This window comes from Cervus elaphus, chromosome 4 (assembly GCF_910594005.1).
Source record: "Cervus elaphus chromosome 4, mCerEla1.1, whole genome shotgun sequence".
NCBI classification, from domain to species: domain Eukaryota; kingdom Metazoa; phylum Chordata; class Mammalia; order Artiodactyla; family Cervidae; genus Cervus; species Cervus elaphus.
The window spans coordinates 45,203,596-45,222,645 of NC_057818.1; positions in this window are offsets into that span (position 1 = coordinate 45,203,596).

Sequence of the window (19,050 nt, forward strand, 5' to 3'; positions counted from 1 at the left end):
CCATCACTGTGCCTTCCAGGACTAACAATTCCCGAGGGTCCTGAAGATTTGGACTGAATAGGAGTATGTACTGCCCCAGCACATACCCTTGTACTTCCAGTCTGCAGTGGCATATTATCTAGAGAAATGCTTCTATAAAATCGACACTCTGGCAGTGGTTCCCAAACTTTTTCCAAGTAAGGACTTTGGCATACTTTTTAAAACAATTAAGTAGGATTCTCACTTTAGATTGTCTTCCTGTCGGATTAGCCAGAAAGTTCTTTGGGATTTTTCCACAACATCTTATGAAAAAAACCTGAATGAACTTTTTGGCCCACCCAGTACAAAGTAACATGTATTTATGCAGCCCATTAGGAAAATTTAAATAATTTACTTCTTATAAAAACACTGTCTGCTTTTCTACTGGGCATTTAAAACATTGTTTTGTAAATCAGTAGTGATAAATGATATGGAACCTAAGGTTTGTGTCTAGTCTTAGTTGTTTCTCTGGGATAAAGTCCTGAAGGTGGAAATGGTAGTTTGAAGAGCTTTCAGATTTGTGATGATTTTGATGCAAACTGCCACCTTACCCGCCAGATCATTTGTGCCTGTTGTCATTTCCATCAGCAATATGACAATACCGTTTTTTTCCTGGCACCCTCACTTATCCCTGGGTGGTGGTGGTGGTGGTTAGTCACTAAGTCGGGTCTGATTCTTTGTGACCTCATGGATGGTAGCCTGCTAGGCTTCTCTGTCCATGGGATCTCCCAGACAGGAATACTGGAGTGGGTTGTCATTTCCTTCTCCAGGGGATCTTCCTGACCCAGGGATCGAACCCACATTTCCTTCGTCTCCCACATTGACAGGGGGAGGATTCTGTATGTAACACTGAGCCACCTGGAAAGTCCTCTTAAGCATTTACTCTTGAATAACTTTCAAAATCAGTTCATCATATTCAGTTCAGTTCAGTTCAGTCTCTCAGTCCTGTCTGACTCTTTGCGACCCCATGAACTATACCACGCCAGGCCTCCCTGTCCATCACCAACTCCCAGAGTCCATCTAAACACATGTCTATTGAGTCGGTGAGGCCATCCAACCATCTTATCTTCTGTCACCCCTTGCTCCTCCTGCCCTCAGTCTTTCCCAACATCAGGGTCTTTTCAAATGAGTCAACTCTTTGCATCAGGTGGCCAAGGTATTGGAGTTTCAGCTTCAGCATCAGTCCTTCCAATGAACACCCAGGACTGATCTCCTTTAGGATGGATTGGTTGGATCTCCTTGCAGTCCAAGGGACTCTCAAGAGTCTTCTCCAACATCATAGTTCAAAAGCATCAATTCTTCTGTGCTCAGCTTTCTTTATAGTCCAACTCTCACGTCCATACATGACCACTGGGAAAACTATAGCCTTGGCTAGATGGATGTTTGTTTACAAAGTGATGTCTCTGCTTTTTAATATGCTGTCTCAAAAGAGAGAAAAAAGTATAAGAATTTTGGTTTGAAATACTTTCCAATTTTAAATTACTCTTGGAATAATTTTAATCCCTAGTAATTCCTTCTAGAATGCAGTTAATATTTGTCATTTATGAAAACTATTTGATATCACTAATCCTTTATAGTTTGGATCTTACTTCACTTCTTTTTCTGACCCTGTTTTATTGCTTAGAACTCCAGTACGATAAACAATGATGTGGTGATGGTTTGTTTGCTTTTCTCCTGGTTTGCATGGGAAGGCTGTGGAGGCAGGTCAAGTTTTGCCTTCACTGTCAATCTGGTTTTGGCTCTTGATTTCATGATGAACCCATGAGCTGCACTTTAATAAGGTAAATAAGATAAGAAGAAACCTACTCCAAATTCAAGAATGCTTTATGCATTGTGTTTATCATCTACCTATATTTGACAAGAACTGCATAGATGTGTGAAGTTCTGGCATGCATATGGTTTCAGGACAACTCGTTTAATATAAAAATTATGGGAAAACATTACATTTATTTTAAATACTTTTTTTTCTGAGCTGTTAATTGTTGCAAAAATAGCGACTTTAAAAGAGAGGCAGGGGCATCTTTGGTCTTGCATGGCTCAGGAACCTGAGTCATGACTGTTGCTCTTATAGAACAGGACTCAAGGGTTAGCGCCTTGCTGGTTCTCCCTAACTTCCTGTAGTGGCACCATTGTGGCCTTTTTTCCATTCCGGATGTCAGGGCCAATGCTGAAGATGGGGAGAGAAGATCAAGTTACAGAAGAAGGGAGGTGGGGTTGGGGGCAGCAGATTAGGCTGCCACATGCCTGTCTTGACAGTAGGCTGGCCACTCCCACCTTTCCTTCTGAGGTTAATACCCACTGCTTCCCACTTTAACTAAAACACACAAGCCAAAGTTAGATGAATGGCATGCAATGTGTGTCAGCCAGGCTTGCCCTGCAGAGGTATAGGTCTTAGGGGGGGAGGGTGGTCAGTGACTCACTGCGCCTGGCCCTAAATTGGCACAGCCTGCAGGAGGGAAGGAGCAGCGGCAGAGCAGCAGCCAGAGAAGGACTGGGGCTGCCCAGGAGCCAATGCGGACACTTGCCAGTCTGGATAGGCAGCCTGGGCAGCAACCAGGGTTCTAGTTGGAGCTCATGTCATTGATGTGTACCTGAGGGAAGGGGTAGGAAGCTGATGGCAGGGATCTTACAGGAAGGAAAGCAAGCAATATAGGGGTATCAGAGAGGGAAGACTAAGTGTCAGAGACCTAGCACCCCGTGGTCACCATCCTGGGCAGCTGTGCATCTACCCTGACACTTCTTGATGAGAGATGGATGATTGTTTGAGTTAAACAGGGGCTGTGCTGGCCACACAGTCCTGGAGTTGTGAGGCTGTGCTGACTTCCAGCTCCATGGGCTGTTTCACCAGCAGGTTGCATGTAGTTGTCCGTGCACTTGGTGAGAAATTTGTTCCTGACATCCATGAGTTGGTGAGAGTTTTAGATGGCCTCTGAGGGGAGGGAGGAGCATGGCAGCTGGGTGTGCCCCTTCCAACGAGGGCTGCAGGTAGCAGGGTCCAGCTGGGGACTTGAAAACTCCTCTTGCCCATGGGTGGTATGTTCCTTAAATTCCTGGTCCTTGGGGCTTGGCTGGGAACATGACCTGAGCTACCCGCAGCAGGTGTTGGGCCTGAACTGTGGGTTCGGGGGTCCTGCTGGCCAGGCTTGGGGATTCCTCTCCCCATGCCCCCAGTGTCTCCTGTTGGGTAGGAATTCAGCCCACTAAGAATGGGAGAGGGAAGGGCATTGCAGACTGATGCCCTAAGTGTCTGGGGGAGTATAGTGAATGAGAGGGACATTATGTTTGGGTGTGTATATCTACAGGTGTTAGTGTATGTGTGTTCTGTCTGCAGTGGGGCTTCTGACTGGTAGAGTGCATGGGTCTCAAGTGACAGACATAAGGCTTGGTGTATGTGTTATCTGAGAATTTAATTGTGTGTGTGTGTGTTGAATCCTCTTTTGGGAGTATGGAAGTGTGTGTTTGTGGGGGCATATGAGACTTGGAGTGTGTGTGACTATGTGACTGCAAGAGCCCATCTGTCTCAGAATATGTGTGTGTGTCTACAAGTGTGTTTGAGATCATGTGTGTGTGACAGGGTGCATGTGATTATAAGCACATGACTATGGGGTTGTGATGGGGTGTGTCCAGCTGACTCTGCCCCGTGTGTCTGAGAGAGACATGGTGTGGGGGCTGTGGGATGGGCTGGAGGCTCGAGGGAAATGCACTGTGAACAGACTTCCGGGGTAACAGAGCAAGGTCTGAGGGCAGATCTGAGGGCTGTGCTGTATGCTGTGCTTAGTCGCTCAGTCGTGTCTGACTCTTTGCGCCCCCATGGACTGTATCCCGCCAGGCTCTTCTGTTCATGGGGATTCTCCAGGCAAGAATACTGGACCTGAGGCCAGAGTGCTCTTTTAAGAGAGTTTCTTCCTAGACACAGAGACACAAGGATAATGGCAGCTGATAGATGTGGGCCCAGGGAACTGGACCTCTGCTCTTCCCCTTCCATCTTCCTTCCTTCCTTCCTTCCTTCCTTCCTTCCTTCTCTGGCCCTGAGCACTCTGCTGCACTGCCCTCCCTCAATTGAGGGGGTGGTGACATCTGGAGGGTCCTTTCGAAGCAGGAGGGTCACTCTGCAGGGCAGAGAGGGCTGGGTGCACTCCCTGAGGGTGTGAGGCCACTCTGGACTGTCCAACTGGGCAATTGTGGCTCTGACACACTTTGGCAGCTCAGAGGGAAGTGCTCAGCGGTAGTGTTTGCTTACCTGCCACCCTCACCTGTTTGTCCAACCTCTCACCTGTCACCCCATCAGCCCATACCCAGTATGCATGCTTGTCCATGACTGCTGTGCAGGGATTGTACCTCCAGTGTCTCAGGCATCTGTCACATGTGTGCCATACAATAGGCTGTGTGATGGCCTCATGAATCTCACCATACACGCCTGAGGTTAACAGCCATACACATAACTTCACTTGCATGACGCAGGCAGGTAAAACACTTTTCTATGATAGTGCCTGGCCCAGGGGAAGGATTGTACCTCAGCCCTGAGGACACTGCAGGAGTGGCAGTGGCTGGAGGCCAGGGACATCACCCTGCTTGAGACATTTACCTTACCTGCCTTTTATCTCATGGAACCTGATGACCTCTGAGTTGAGCCAAGAGAGTGAATAAGGCATTCCAAATTCCCAGCCAGGCTTCCTCCCTCATTTGACCCAGTCCCATTCTCAGTCTGAATGTGGTTGTGGGGCCTGAACGTTGGCCTTATTCCTGAGCTGTGTGGGTCTCTGCCAGGAACCGTTATCCTTGAGGCCAGACCAGGGCATGAAAATTTCCTCATTCAGAAATGGTATCCTCATCCCTCATTCACAACTTCCTCTCTGTGCCCTACTATGTCAGGCTCCCCTTTCACACCTCCACTTCTTGGCCTGTTCTCTAGTCCTAGTGTGGAAGAGTCATGCTGACCCTGGGGAGAAAAGCTGCCTTGACTTGGGGGAGACGGTGTGATTGAGGGTGTTGGGGTATTTTGTGTAGGGATGATGAGGCCGAGGGCTAACTTTGACTGGGAACAGTCTCAGTGACCCTGAGAGCAGAGTGGGACCCTGATGCCTCCCCGCCCCTGGGATGGGGGTGGCAATTGTGCTGACCTTACATTTCCCTTCATAGCAAAACTCTCTATAAGACTTGACTACTCCCTTTGTCTCTACTTCCATGTCTTCCTCCTTGGTCCTCAGACTTCACCACTTGGCTTTCATTCCCACATCTGCACTGAAGTGGTTACTGGGGAGGTCATGCAGATGGGCATTGCCTTGTCCTCCTCTGGGGGCGATTTCTCCACCAAGGTCATGGTGGAGTATCCTGAGAGAAGACAATAGAGACAGGATAGGTTTTAGACACAATTTTTTTAGGAAATCTGGTAGATTTGATGTGAATGGTGAGGGAAAGGGGGAAATCTAGGTTCTGGGATACTATTTATTGAGATGGAAGAAGACTTTCTCATAGTTAGGAGGATACAGGTTATTTTGGGGGAAATTAGGAGTTACATTTTGGACTTTGGACAAACTATTAATAGATCAGAAGTATCAAAAACATCCAATGGGAGATTTCAAGTAGGCAGTTAGTTAGGAGTTTGGAACTCATAGATATAGACTGAGGGTACAAACTTGAGAGTTCATACCATAAAGACAGTGTTTCTGCTTAATAATATTCATGAGATGATCTGGGGAAGAGAAAGAGGAAAGAGAAAAAGGTGGGTACCAAACATCTCTCATATGCCACTTTGTTTTATTTTTTAATTTTAATTGGCAGATACTGTGTTGCTTTCTGCCACACATCAGCAAGAATCAGTCGTAGGTATGCATGTGTCTCCTCCCTCTTGAACCTCCCTCCCACCTCCCACCCTATCCCACCCTTCTAGTTTGTCACGGAGCCCTGGATTTGAGCTCCCTGAGTCATACTGCTAATTCTCACTGGCTATCTGTTTTACATATGGTAATGTATATGTTTCAGCGCTACTCTCTCAATTGGTCACACCTGCTCCTTCCCCACTGTGTCCACTTTGTGTGCAACTTTGAATCATGTCAGCCTCACCTGTCACTCTGGCCACTGCTGGGGCTACCGGTTGCATAAAGGTTTAGACCGTCTTAGGTTAGGAAGTGCTTTACTTGACATCAGTGTTATCCTAGCCGGCATCCCCTCTGACTCACTTTACAGCAGATGTAGTGTGCTAGTTGTCTCATGTTCACTGACATTACTGGCATTTCCATATTTCTCCTCAGCCAGAAGCAGTTGAGAGTATTTTGCATAGCCTTTTGAAGACTCAGACGTACGTGGTGCTGGCTGGATAAGAGCACCTTGTGGGGCTGGCTCAGTGGCCTCCCGGATGCAGTGTGTGCTCTAAGTCAGCGATCAATGTCTGAATAACCCACCCCTTGACTGAAGGAAGCACATCACCATTTCTTGGGTCTTCTTGCAGGTTTTTTTCCTATACAACCTGGATTCATGAGTCTTGACAATTGAGGATTGTCTCCTCTCACTATTACCCCTAGTGATCCAACATCAACACTTTTTTTTTTTTGCTTTCTGTCCCTAAAACTTTGGGATTTGGAAGTTTTAGTTCTCAAGGGAGGAATAGTTTCACTGGGGGACACAGAACTAGTTCTGAGACTGCTTCTTGGCCAATGTGGTCTCTGATCCCACTGACCAGGCCAAGAAGAGGTTATTGTGGTAACTGGGGTGATTAGTTTTAATTATAGTTATTATAATTATTAGTTATATAGTTATTAGTTATGTATTATAGTTGTGTATTAGTTACATATAGTTATATGTATAGTTATATGTAATGAGAGTGAGAAGTATGTCTGGAACACAGGAGATCTCCTGTGGCATCTCTTAGTGCTCCCTTATATTGTATATTATTGTATTAGTATACCTTACATATGTGGTAAAATTAATGGAAAACTACAACTCCCCACTATAGACAGAACTACTAATGTCCCAGACCCTTCAGAAATGAAAGTCTGTGTCACTCTGCAGGGAAAGAAGAATGACAAGCCTAGGTGTTTTCTGAGAGCAAAAGGCATGTAGAATAGGGTAGTGGAAATGTAGTTAGAAACAGAATTATAAATACTAGCTATGATCACATGGTTTGCCTTGGAAACAAACAGAGATCACTCTGTTGTTTTTGAGATTTCATCCAAGTACTGCATTTCAGACTCTTGTTTACTATATGGCTACTCCTTTTCTTCTAAGGGATTCCTGCCCACCGTAGTAGATACAATGATCATCTGAGTTAAATTCACCCATTCCAGCCCATTTTAGTTCACTGATTCCTAAAATGTCAATGTTCACTCTTGCCATCTCCTGTTTGATCACTTACATTTTGCTTTGATTCATGAACCTAACATTCCAGGTTCCTATGCAGTATTGCTCTTTACAGCATCAGACTTTACTTCCATCACCAGTCACATTTACAACTGAGTGTTGTTTTTTATTTGGTTCCGTCTCTTCATTCTATCTGGAGTTATTTCTCCACTGATCTCCTGTAGCATATTGGGCACCTACCAACCTGGGGAGTTCATCTTTGGAGAAGACACAAAAAGTGTCCTATTATTTTGCCTTTTCGTGCTGTCATGGGGCTCTCAAGGCAAGAATACTGAAGTGGTTTGCCATTCCCTTCTCCAGTGGACCACATGTTGTCAGAACTCTCCACCATGACCCGTCCATCTTGGGTGGCCTTAGAAGGCATGGCTCATAGTTACATTGAGTTAGACAAAGCTGTGGTCCATGTGATCAGTTTGGTTAGTTTTATGTGATTATGGTTTTCAGTCTGTCTGCCCTCTGATGGATCAGGATAAGAGGCTTATGGAAGCTTCCTGATGGGAGAGACTGACTGAGGGGGAAACTGGGTCTTGTTCTGGTGGGTGGGGCCATGCTCAGTAAATTTTTAATCCAATTTTCTGTTGATGGGTGGGGCTGTGTTCCCTCCCTGTTGTTTGACCTGAGGCCAAACTATGGTGGAGGTAATGAAGATAATGGCAACTTCCTTCAAAAGGTCCTATGCATGCACTGCCTCACTCATTGCCCCCGACCCTGCAGCAAGGCACTGCCGACCCATGCCTCTGCTGGAAATTCTGGGTCAGTCTCTTGTGGGGTCGCTGCTCCTTTCTTCTGGGTCCTGGTGTACACAAGGTTCTGTTTGTGTCCTCCAGCAGTCTGTTTCCCCAGTCCTGTGGAAGTTCTGGCAGCTCTATGGTGGGGTTAATGGCGACCTCCTCCAAAAGGGCTTATGCCATATCCAGGTCTGCTGCATCCAGAGCCCTTACCCCTGTGGCAGGCCACTGATGGTGAAGCTGAAACTCCAATACTTTGGTCACCTGATGTGAAGAACTGACTCATTGGAAAAGACCCTGATGCTGGGCAAGATTGAAGGTGGAGGAGAAGGGGACTACAGAGGATGAGATGGTTGGATGGCATCACCGACTCGATGGACATGAGTTTGAGCAAGCTCCAGGAGTTGGTGATGGACAGGGAAGTCTGGTGTGCCACAGTCCATGGGGTCACAGAGAGTCAGACATGACTGAATGACTGAACTGAACTGATGATCACATGAGCAGTTGCAGAAATAAAGACTGTAATAATTGCGAGTATTTCTCCTTATTTTGATTATGCACATCTTTGTGTGAACATACCTGCCTTAATATGGCGAGTTCACTTATCAAAAGAGAGTGAAGGGAACATTCTGAGAAGAGGCTAGAGGGTAGTTTGCTGATAGCAACCTGAGTTATAGAGAAAGAAGAAATGGGTTTTGAGGGATTTGAAAAGGGTAGTTCAGACTGGCAGTGAGAATTCAGGTACTAAGTTTGGGGTCAAGAGACTGAACCACAATGGTTCAGCCCTGAAAGTCTCTAGGCTGAGGGAGGACAACTGGGAATATGGTGATGAGGATGGGCTAGGAAAGGCATACCAACACTGCTTGGGATGTGGCTCTCTGTAGCTAGGTAACAGTGTAGGTTTTCTTTTATAATTCCCTCCAGCTTTCTCCAGGTAAAAGTGTATGGTGGGGAATGAGGATGCCAAGAAAAGAAACAAAGCTTGGTCTCCCCTGTACCACAATAGCTGGTGTCAGAGCTGACATTGTAGAGGAAAGGTGGTGAGTTTTTATTCCTGCCTGTGCCTAGCAGCAAAGAGAGGTCCAGGACAAACCCAGGACCAGAGGGGCAGCATGTGCTATAGCAAAGAGGCCCCCAGGTGAGGATACTCGAGAGCAAGTGTGAACCATTCTGTATGCCACGTGTCTGAGCAGAAGGTGGCCCTGAGGCCTGGGGGTGGATTGAGTCAGGAGTTAATCTGACACCTGTTTGCCGTTAGAGATGTCTGTGCTGGAGGATGGAGGCGGGGGGACACTTGTGAAGATCTCCACTGTGAGCTAGCTTCAGAGAGGGGGAGATCAGTGGTAGGTGAGCAGCAGAGGGGTCAGCGTGAGGGCCAAGTAGAGTGAGCCAGGGAACAGAGGCATAGGGGAAACAGGCCTTTCCTGAGGGCCAAGTAGGGCCTGGGGGCTTCTCACAGTTGAGACCTTAGAGGGACCTGGACAGGGAGTTTTCACACCACAGTGTAACACAACAGGACATGACACAATGAAACACAGAGAAGTGCGTAGTTCTACTCAACCGTAGCAGAGCAGAGAAGGAGGGCTGCAGGAGCCAGAGGAAATATGGGGCAGACTGACTGCAGTCGGATCCATTGTGATTACTGCAGAACCTGGATCTCCTTGAGGCTGAGCACGGGAGTTGGTAGTGGAGTATTAGGGTGAGGTCTGGCATTGATCTCCCTGCCTCTCAGCCAGGTCATTTTGGGAAATGGATGGTCTTCCAGCTGAGCCAACAGTGCTAATGGTATTTCTGGGTTTCCTCAGCCAGGCTTCCTGCCTCTCCAGCCAGACTGGCTCCCACATGAGCCTGGTCATGGGACTGAGCACCCTCTGTTTGTGGAGCTGTGTGATTTTTCAGCCAGGGACTGTTGGTCCTGTGGCCAGGCTGGGCTATGGAAAAGAGCCTTGTCCCCAAACAATGCATTCCTCACACAGCTCACTTCCTTTCCCTTTCTGTGGCCCCCAGGGTGGGGAGTCATATGGACTTTGAGGGATTTGGGGGCAGGAGTTGGATAGAGACTGTCAGGGAGAGACCTCAGTCTGAGACTGGGGCCTGCTGACCAAGGAATGAGCACAATAGCACAGGAATCCAATCCCGCACCCCTGCGACCCTCCCCCCAACCCCCGCCAAGGGGGTGGGATGGATGGGGACCCTGGTGAAACCCTGAAGAGGCTGCCCCTGGGAGCAGTTTTTTTCAAAGTTTGGGCCTCAGCTGTCTTGCCAGTCTTTGTACCTACAGCATTTGCAAGAAGCAGCAGAATAGGGATTTGTTGTTCCAGCTTCTTGCTTCAGGCTCCTGAGGGGATCCAAGAGTGTAATCACATACACAACAAGTTCAACACACAAAGCGCACCTTCTTTAAGAGATGTCGTGTTAAGGGCTTCTACACACCCAGCTCAAACCTGCCTGGGTGAGGACAAAGTGTAGTCATGAGGAATTCAATGGCAGTGACTGAGAGGAGCACAAGACCACCAGGAACCTGTTAGAGTGAACTTCAGCTTTTCCCTTCCAGAAAAGCTGGAGCCAGCACCTCTGTTGTCCCTGCTGAACTCCACCAGTGATCATAAAGTTGGCTGACCCAGGCTGCTGGTCTGTTGCCTGGGTACTATCTTGATCTCTGTGGTTTGCTCCAGCTGCTAGTTTCCGTAAGCAGCTCTTTATCCCTTCTCAGCCCAGATTTTGATGTAGGCAAGTTGACATTCTTCCTTCCCTTCCCAACTTTTGTGTGATCTTCTAGAAAAACATTTTAAACTTTAAAATAGAAAAGTTATTGCATCAGTGTACATCCCTAGTAGCAGTGTGTTAATTCCTGCTTGCTCTATAGCACCAATAAATAGCTGGTATTATATCTCTTTCTGATATTAGTCACTCGTAGGGAGATGTGCAGTGGTATCTCATTGTGCTTTCAATTTGCTTTTACTGATGTATTGAGCACGTCATACGTTTATTGATAATTTTGTGAAATGCCAGTGGAAGTATTTTATTCATTTATGTGTTGCATTTTCTTACTTTCCCCCCTCTGATTGATTAATTAGAATCAATTGTTCTTTTTATATTCTGGATAAGAGACCTCGGTTGATTATTTGTTGAAAATATCTTTCCTAACACAATGAATTACCTTTTTACTTTCTTAATGGTATTTTAATAAACCCAAGTTTAAAATTTAATATAATTGAATTTATCATGGCTATCCCTTAAGGTCAGGGTTGTGTGTATGTGTGTATGTTTTGTTTTAAAAATCTTGTTATTCCCAAAGTTATAAAAATATTCTTTTATATCATTTCTAAAGACTTTGTTTTGCCTTTCCCATTGAGGTCTATAATACATATAGTATTAAATTTTGTGTGTGGTTGTGAGGTAGGAGTCCAATTACTTTTTCATGTAGAAATCTTATTTTCCTGGTACCAATAGGAAAATTTCACCACTTTCCCATTGCTTTTCAAGTGCTGTCTTTGTCAAAAATGAGAGTGCTGGGACTCCTCTTGTGGTACAGTGGTTAAGAATCTGCCTTTCCATTTTTCACAGAACTAGAAAAAAATTTCACAGTTTGTATAGAAACAAAAAAGACCCTGAATAGCTAAAGGAATCTTGAGAAAGAGGAATAGAGCTGGAGGAATCAATCTTCCTGATTTCAGACTATACTACTACAAAGCTACAGTCATCAAGACAGTATGGTATTGTTACAGAAACAGAAGTATAGACCAATGGAACAAGATAGAAAGCCCAGAGATAAACCCACACACCTATGGGCACCTTATCTTTGACAAAGGAGGCAAGAATATACACTGGAGAAAAGATAGTCTCTTCAATAAGTGGTGCTGGGAAAACTGGACTGCTACATGTAAAAGAAGGAAATTAGAACACTTCCTAACACCATAAACAAAGACAAACTCAAAATGGATTAAAAACCTAAATGTAAGACCAGAAATTATAAAATTTAGAGGAAAACCTAGGCAGAACACTCTTTGACATATATCACAGGAAGATCCTCTGTGACCCACCTTCTAGAGTAATGGAAATAAAAACAAAAATCAGTTCAGTTCAGTCACTCATTTGTGTCCAACTCTTTGCAACCCCATGGACTGCAGCACGCCAGGCTTCCCTGTCCATCACCAACTCCTGAAGCTTGCTCAAACTCATGTCCATCGAGTTGCTGATGCCATCCAACCATCACATGCTCTGTCATCCCATTCTTCTCCTGCTTTCAGTCTTGCCCAGCATCAGGGTCTTTTCCAATGAGTCAGTTCTTCGTATCAGGTGGCCAAAGTATTGGAGTTTCAGCTTCAGCATCAGTCCTTCCAATGAATATTCAGGGTTTATTTCCTTTAGGATTGACTGGCTTGCTCTCCTTGCAGTCCAAGGGACTCTCAAGAGCCTTCTCCAACACCACAGTTCAAAAGCATCAATTCTTTGGTGCTCAACTTTCTTTATAGTCCAACTCTCACATCCATACATGACTACTGGGAGAAACCATAGCTTTGACTATATGGACCTTTGTCAGCAAAGTAATGTCTCTACTTCTTAATATGCTGTCTAGGTTGGTCATAGCTTTTCTTCCATGGAGCAAGCATCTTTTAATCTCATGGCTGCAGTCACCATCTGCAATGATTTTGGAGCCCCGCCAAATAAAGTCTGTTACTGTTTCCATTGTTTCCCCATCTATTTGACATGGAGTGATGGGACCCTGTGCCATGATCTTTGTTTTTTGAATGTTGAGTTTTAACTAAAATGGACTGGATGGGCGAATTTAATTCAGATGACCATTATATCTACTACTGTGGGCAAGAATCCTTTTGAAGAAATGGAGTACCCCTCATAGTCACCAGAGGAGTCTGAAATGCAGTACTTGGGTGCAGTCTCAAAAATGACAGAATGATCTTCATTCAACATCACAGTATTGTGACTCCTGCTTTCTTTTGGTCTCTGTTTGCGTGAAATATTTTTTTCCAGCCCTTCACTTTTAGTCTGTATGTGTCTCTTGTTTTGAGGTGGGTCTCTTGTAGACAGCATATATAGGGGTCTTGTTTTTGTATCCATTCAGCCAATCTTTGTCTTTTGGTTGGGGCATTCAACCCATTTACATTTAAGGTAATTATTGATAGGTGTGGTCCCGTTGGTGGGATGCATGAGACAAGTGCTCGGGCCTGGTGCACTGGGAAGACCCAGAGGAATCGGGTGGAGAGGGAGGTGGAAGGGGGGATCGGGATGGGGAATACGTGTAAATCTATGGCTGATTCATATCAATGTATGACAAAACCCACTGAAATGTTGTGAAGTAATTAGCCTCCAACTAATAATAAATAAATAAATAAATAAATAAACCATAAAAAAAAAAAAAAATCACAGTAATCCAAGTCTATGCCCCAACCAGTAATGCTGAAGAAGCTGAAGTTGAATGGTTCTTTGAAGACCTACGAGACCTTCTAGAAGTAATGCCCAGAAAAGGTGTCCTTTTCATCATAGCGGACTGGAATGAAAAAGCAGGAAGTCAAGAAATACCTGGAGTAACAGGCAAATTTGACCTTGGAAGACAAAATGAAGCAGGATAAAGGCTACCAGTTTTGCCAAGAGAACGCACTTGCCATAGCAAACACCCTCTTCCAACAACACAAGAGAAGACTCTATACATGGACATCACCAGATGGTCAACACTGAAATCAGATTGATTATATTTTTTGTAGCTAAAGATGGAGAAGTTCTATACAGTCAGCAAAAACAAGACCAAGAGCTGACTGTGGCTCGGATCATGAACTCCTTATTGCCAAATTCAGATTTAAATTGAAGAAAGTAGGGAAAGCCACTAAACCATTCAGATATGACCTAAATCAAATCCCTTACGATAATACAGTGGAAGTGACAAATAGATTCAAGGGATTAGATCTAATAGACAGAGTACCTGAAGAACTATGGACGGAAGTTCATGACATTATATAGGAGGCAGTGATCAAAAAACAAAAATAAGTGGGACTTCAACTCCAAAACTTTAGCACAGCAAAGAAAACTATAAACAAGATGAAAAGACAACCTTCAGCATGGAGGGAAATAATAGCAAATGAAACAACTGACAAAGAATTAATCTCCAGAATACACAAGCAGCTCGTGCAGCTCAATATCAGAAAAATGAACAACCCAGTCAAAAAGTGGGCAGAAAACACTGCCACTCTCCTTGCTGATCCTCTCTGACCCATCAGCTTTTCTCTGTCCTCATAAGACACAGGGAAAACATTGGATGTAAAATTTGAAAAGCAGCTTTTACTAAAGTCCCATAAGGATGTCTGAATTGTTTCTGTCACACAACCGAATGGCATTTTTCTTGCTCAAATTGATATTCTTATTTCAGGCTAGTTTTGATTTTCAGCTAGCTTTTATTATTTCTAATTCAGCTATCTATAATAACTTCAGAAATCTTTTTGACAATAAAATTTGTACCCCAGGTTAAAAAAAAAAGTGAGCAGACAGAATACCTAAACAGACATTTCTCCAGTTAAGACATCCAGATGGCTAATAAACACATGAAAATATGCTCACCATTGCTCATTAGAGAAATGCGAATCAAAATTACAATGAGCTATTGCCTCATTCTGGTCAGAATGGCTATCATCAAAAAAAAAAATCTATAAACAATAAATGCTGGAGAGGGTGTGGAGCAAAGGGAACCCTTTTGCAGTGTTGGTGGGAATTAAATTGATTCAGCCACTGTGGAGAACAGTATAGAGATTCCTTAAAACCAAGAATAAACCTACCAAATGACCCAGCAACCCCACCACTAGGCTTGTATTCTGAGGAAACCATAACTGAAAAATACACATGTACTCCAGTGTTCGTTGCAGCACTATTTACCATAGCCAGGACATGGAAGCAACCTGATGTCCATTGACAGATGAATGGATAAAGAAGTTGTGGTACATATATACAGTGGAATACTACTCAACCATAAAAAGGAATACATTTGAGTGAGTTCTAATGAGTTGGATGAACCTAGAGCCTGTTACACAGAGTGAAGTGTCAAAAAGAGAAAAATAAATATACATTAACACATATATATGGAATATAGAAAGACGATACCGATGAACCTATTTGTAGGGCAGCAGTGGAGATGCAGACATAGAAAACAGACTTGTGGACACGGTGGGGGAAGGAGAGGGTAGGACAAGTTGATAGAGTAGCATGGAAACATACCATATGTAATAGCATTCCATATGTAATAGCCGGTGGGAATTTGCGGAATGACTCTGAGCTCAAACTGGTGATCTCTGACAACCTAGAGGAGTGGGGTGGGATGTGGTGGGAGGTGGCAGAAAGGTTTAGGAGGGAGGGGACATATGTGTAACTATTGCTGATTCATTTATGGCCGAAATTAACACAATATTGTAAAGCAATTATCCTCCAATTAAAAATAAATAATTTAAAAGCTGGAGAGGGTGTGGAGAAAAGGGAACCCTCTTACACTCTTGGTGGGAATGCAAACTAGTACAGCCACTATGGAAAACAGTGTGGAGTTTCCTTAAAAAACTGGAAATAGAACTGCCATATGACCCAGCAATCCCATTTCTGGGCATACACACCAAGGAAACCAGATCTGAAAGAGACATGTGCACCCCAATGTTCATCGCAGCACTGTTTATAATAGCCAGGACATGGAAGCAACCTAGATGCCCATCAGCAGATGAATGGATAAGAAAGCTGTTGTACATATACACTATGGAATATTACTCAGCCATTAAAAAGAATTCATTTGAATCAGTTCTAATGAGATGGATGAAACTGGAGCCCATTATACAGAGTGAAGTAAGCCAGAAAGATAAAGACCAATACAGTATACTAACACATATATATGGAATTTAAAAAGATGGTAATGATAACCCTATATGCAAGACAGAAAAAGAGACACAGATGTAGAGAACAGACTTTTGGACTCTGTGGGAGAAGGTGAGGGTGGGATGTTCAGAGAGAACAGCACTGAAACAAGTATACTATCAAGGGTGAAACAGATAACCAGCCCAGGTTGGATGCATGAGACAAGTGCTCAGGGCTGGTGCACTGGGAAGACCCAGAGGGATGAGATGGAGAGGGAGGCGGGAGAGGGGATCGGGATGGGGAACACATGTAAATCCATGACTGATTCATGTCAATGTATGGCAAAAACCACTACAATATTGTAAAGTAATTAGCCTCCAACAAATAAAAATAAATGGAAAAAAATAATTTAAAAGAAAAAATATCTGCTTTCCGATGCAAGGGACATGGGTTCTATCCCTGGTCAGGGAATAAAGATCCCACATTTCTCAGGGTAGCTAAGCCCACATGCTGCAATTACTGACTGCATGAGTTCTAGAGCCCATGCTCTGCAACTATAGAAAGCCCACGTATCACAACAAAGACCCAGCACAGCCAAAAATTTTAAATATTTTATATTAAAATATTTTATCTTTAGATTCTTTTGTACTTATATGAATATATCTAATACCTGTTTGTTTTTTCCTTTCCAATTTGCATAGGTTATTTTTTCTCTTGCTTTGCTGCATCTGTAGGATCTGTGTGTGTGTGTGTTAGTTGCTTAGTCATGTTCTACTCTTTGTGACCCCATGGACTGCAGCCCGCCAGGCTCCTCTGTCCATGGGGTTTTCCAGGCAAGGATAGCTGGAGTGGGTTGCCATTTCTTCCTCCAGGGGATCTTCCTGACCTAAGGATCAAACCCAGGTTTCCTTCATTGCAGGCAGACTCTTTACTGACTGAGCTACCAACCTAATTTGTATACCTTTTATTTATTTTTCTTGTCCATTTGCTGTGACTAAGACTTCCAATACTATGCTGAACTAAAGTGGTAAGACTGGGCATTCTTGTCTTGTTCCTGAATTTAGTGGGAAACATTGATTATTATGTTGGGTACTGATTTGTTATAAATGGTTTTTATTATTGTTGGGCTATGTTACCTTTTACCCACTTTTTGTTGTTTAGTTGCTAAGTCATGTCTGACTGTTTACCCACTTTGGTGAGGTTTTTTTTTTTTTTTTTTAAATTGTGAATGGATGTTGAATTTTGTCACATACTTTCTGTCTACTGAGATTATAATGTTTTTGTCTTTCCTTTTGTTACTATGATATATTGATTGATTTGCATGTGTTGACTTTTAAAGAAATTATTTGTTTATTTTTGGCTGCTCTGCGTCTTCATTGCTGCATGTAGGTTTTCTTAGTTGCAGCAAGTGGGGGCTTCTCTTTGTTGCAGTGTGCAGGCTTCTCATTGTGGTGGCTTCTCTAGTTGCAGAGCATAGGCTCTAGGAGTGCAGGCTTCAGTAGTTGCAGCACATGGGCTCAGTAGTTGTGGCTCAAAGGCTATGGAGCTTGCAGGCTTGAACTGTTGTGGGATACAGGCTCAATAGTTGTGGCTTTTTGGCTCTAGGGCACAAGCTCAGTAGTTAGAGAACATAGGCTTTAAACTAAAGAGTTGCTCCATGGCATATGGGGAATCTTCCCGGACCAGGAATTGAACCCATGTCCCCTGTATTGGCAGACAGATTCTTACCCGCTATCTTCTTATCCATCAAGGAAGTCCTGATTTGCATATGTTGACTTTCTTTGTGATCCTAGAATGAATCAAACTTGATTGTGTTATATGATCCCCCCTTTTTAAAAAAAAATGTATCATTGGATTCAGTTTGCTAATATTTTGTTGAGGATTTTTACATCTATATTCATCAAAGATACTGGCCTGTAATTTTCTTTTTCTGTAGTGTCTTTGTCTGGTTTTGGTATTAGAGTGATGGTGAGTTCAGAGGATAAATTTGGAATTTGGATAAATTTCCCTCCACTTCAGTTTTTTGGAATAGTTTGAGAAGGATGAGTATAAGTTATTTTTGTAATGTTTGGTAGATTTCCCCAGCAAATCCATCCAGTCCTAGCCTTTTGTTTGCAGGAACTTCTTTTTTTTTAATTACAGATTCTATTTTACTTCTGCTGATTGATCTGTTCAAGCTATCAGTTTCTTCTTGGCTCACTCTTGGCAGGCTGTATGCTTCTAGAAACTTTTCCATTTCTTCTAGGTTGTCCAATTTGTTGGCATATAGTAGTCTCATGATTTTTTTGTATTTCTGTGGTATCAGTTTTTTTCCCTCTTTCATTTCTTATTTTGTGTATTTGGATCCTTTCTCTTTTCTTCTTGATGATCCTGGCTAGATTTGTTGATTTTGTTTATCTTTTCAAAAAAACAGCTCTTGGTTTTATTGACCTTCTCTATTTTTTTATTTATATTTTATTTGTTTCCTCTCTGATCTTTATTATTTTTATCTTTATGTTGACTTAGGTTTTGTTTGTTTTTATCTGTCTAATTATTTTATGTGGTAGGTTGTTTACTTCAGATTTTTCTTGTTTGTTTAGGACAACTTGATTACTGTGAACTTCTGTCTTAGAACTGTTACAACTGCCACAGTTTTTATACCTTTGTGGTCAGAAAAGATGTCTGACATAATTCCTATCCTTTAAAATTTGTTGAGACCTAGTTTTGTGAACTAGTATGTGGTTTGACCTACAGGATGTTCCATACTTGAGAAGAATGTATACTTTGGCATCTTTGGCATCTTTTGGATATAGTGTCTTGTAGATATTAATTAAGTCCAACTGGTCTGTTGTTTCATTTAGGATTTCTGTTGCTTTTATCTATGTTAGTGTTTGTTTTGTATATTTAGGTACTCCTATACTGGGTGCACAAAATTCTCCAAGCCAGGCTTCAGCAATATGTGAACCGTGAAATTCCAGTTATTCAAGCTGGTTTTAGAAAAGGCAGAGGGACCAGATATCAAATTGCCAACATCTGCTGGATCATCGAAAAAGCAAGAGTTCCAGAAACGAGAGTTGAAGAAAAACATCTATTTCTGCTTTATTGACTATGCCAAAGCCTTTGACCGCGT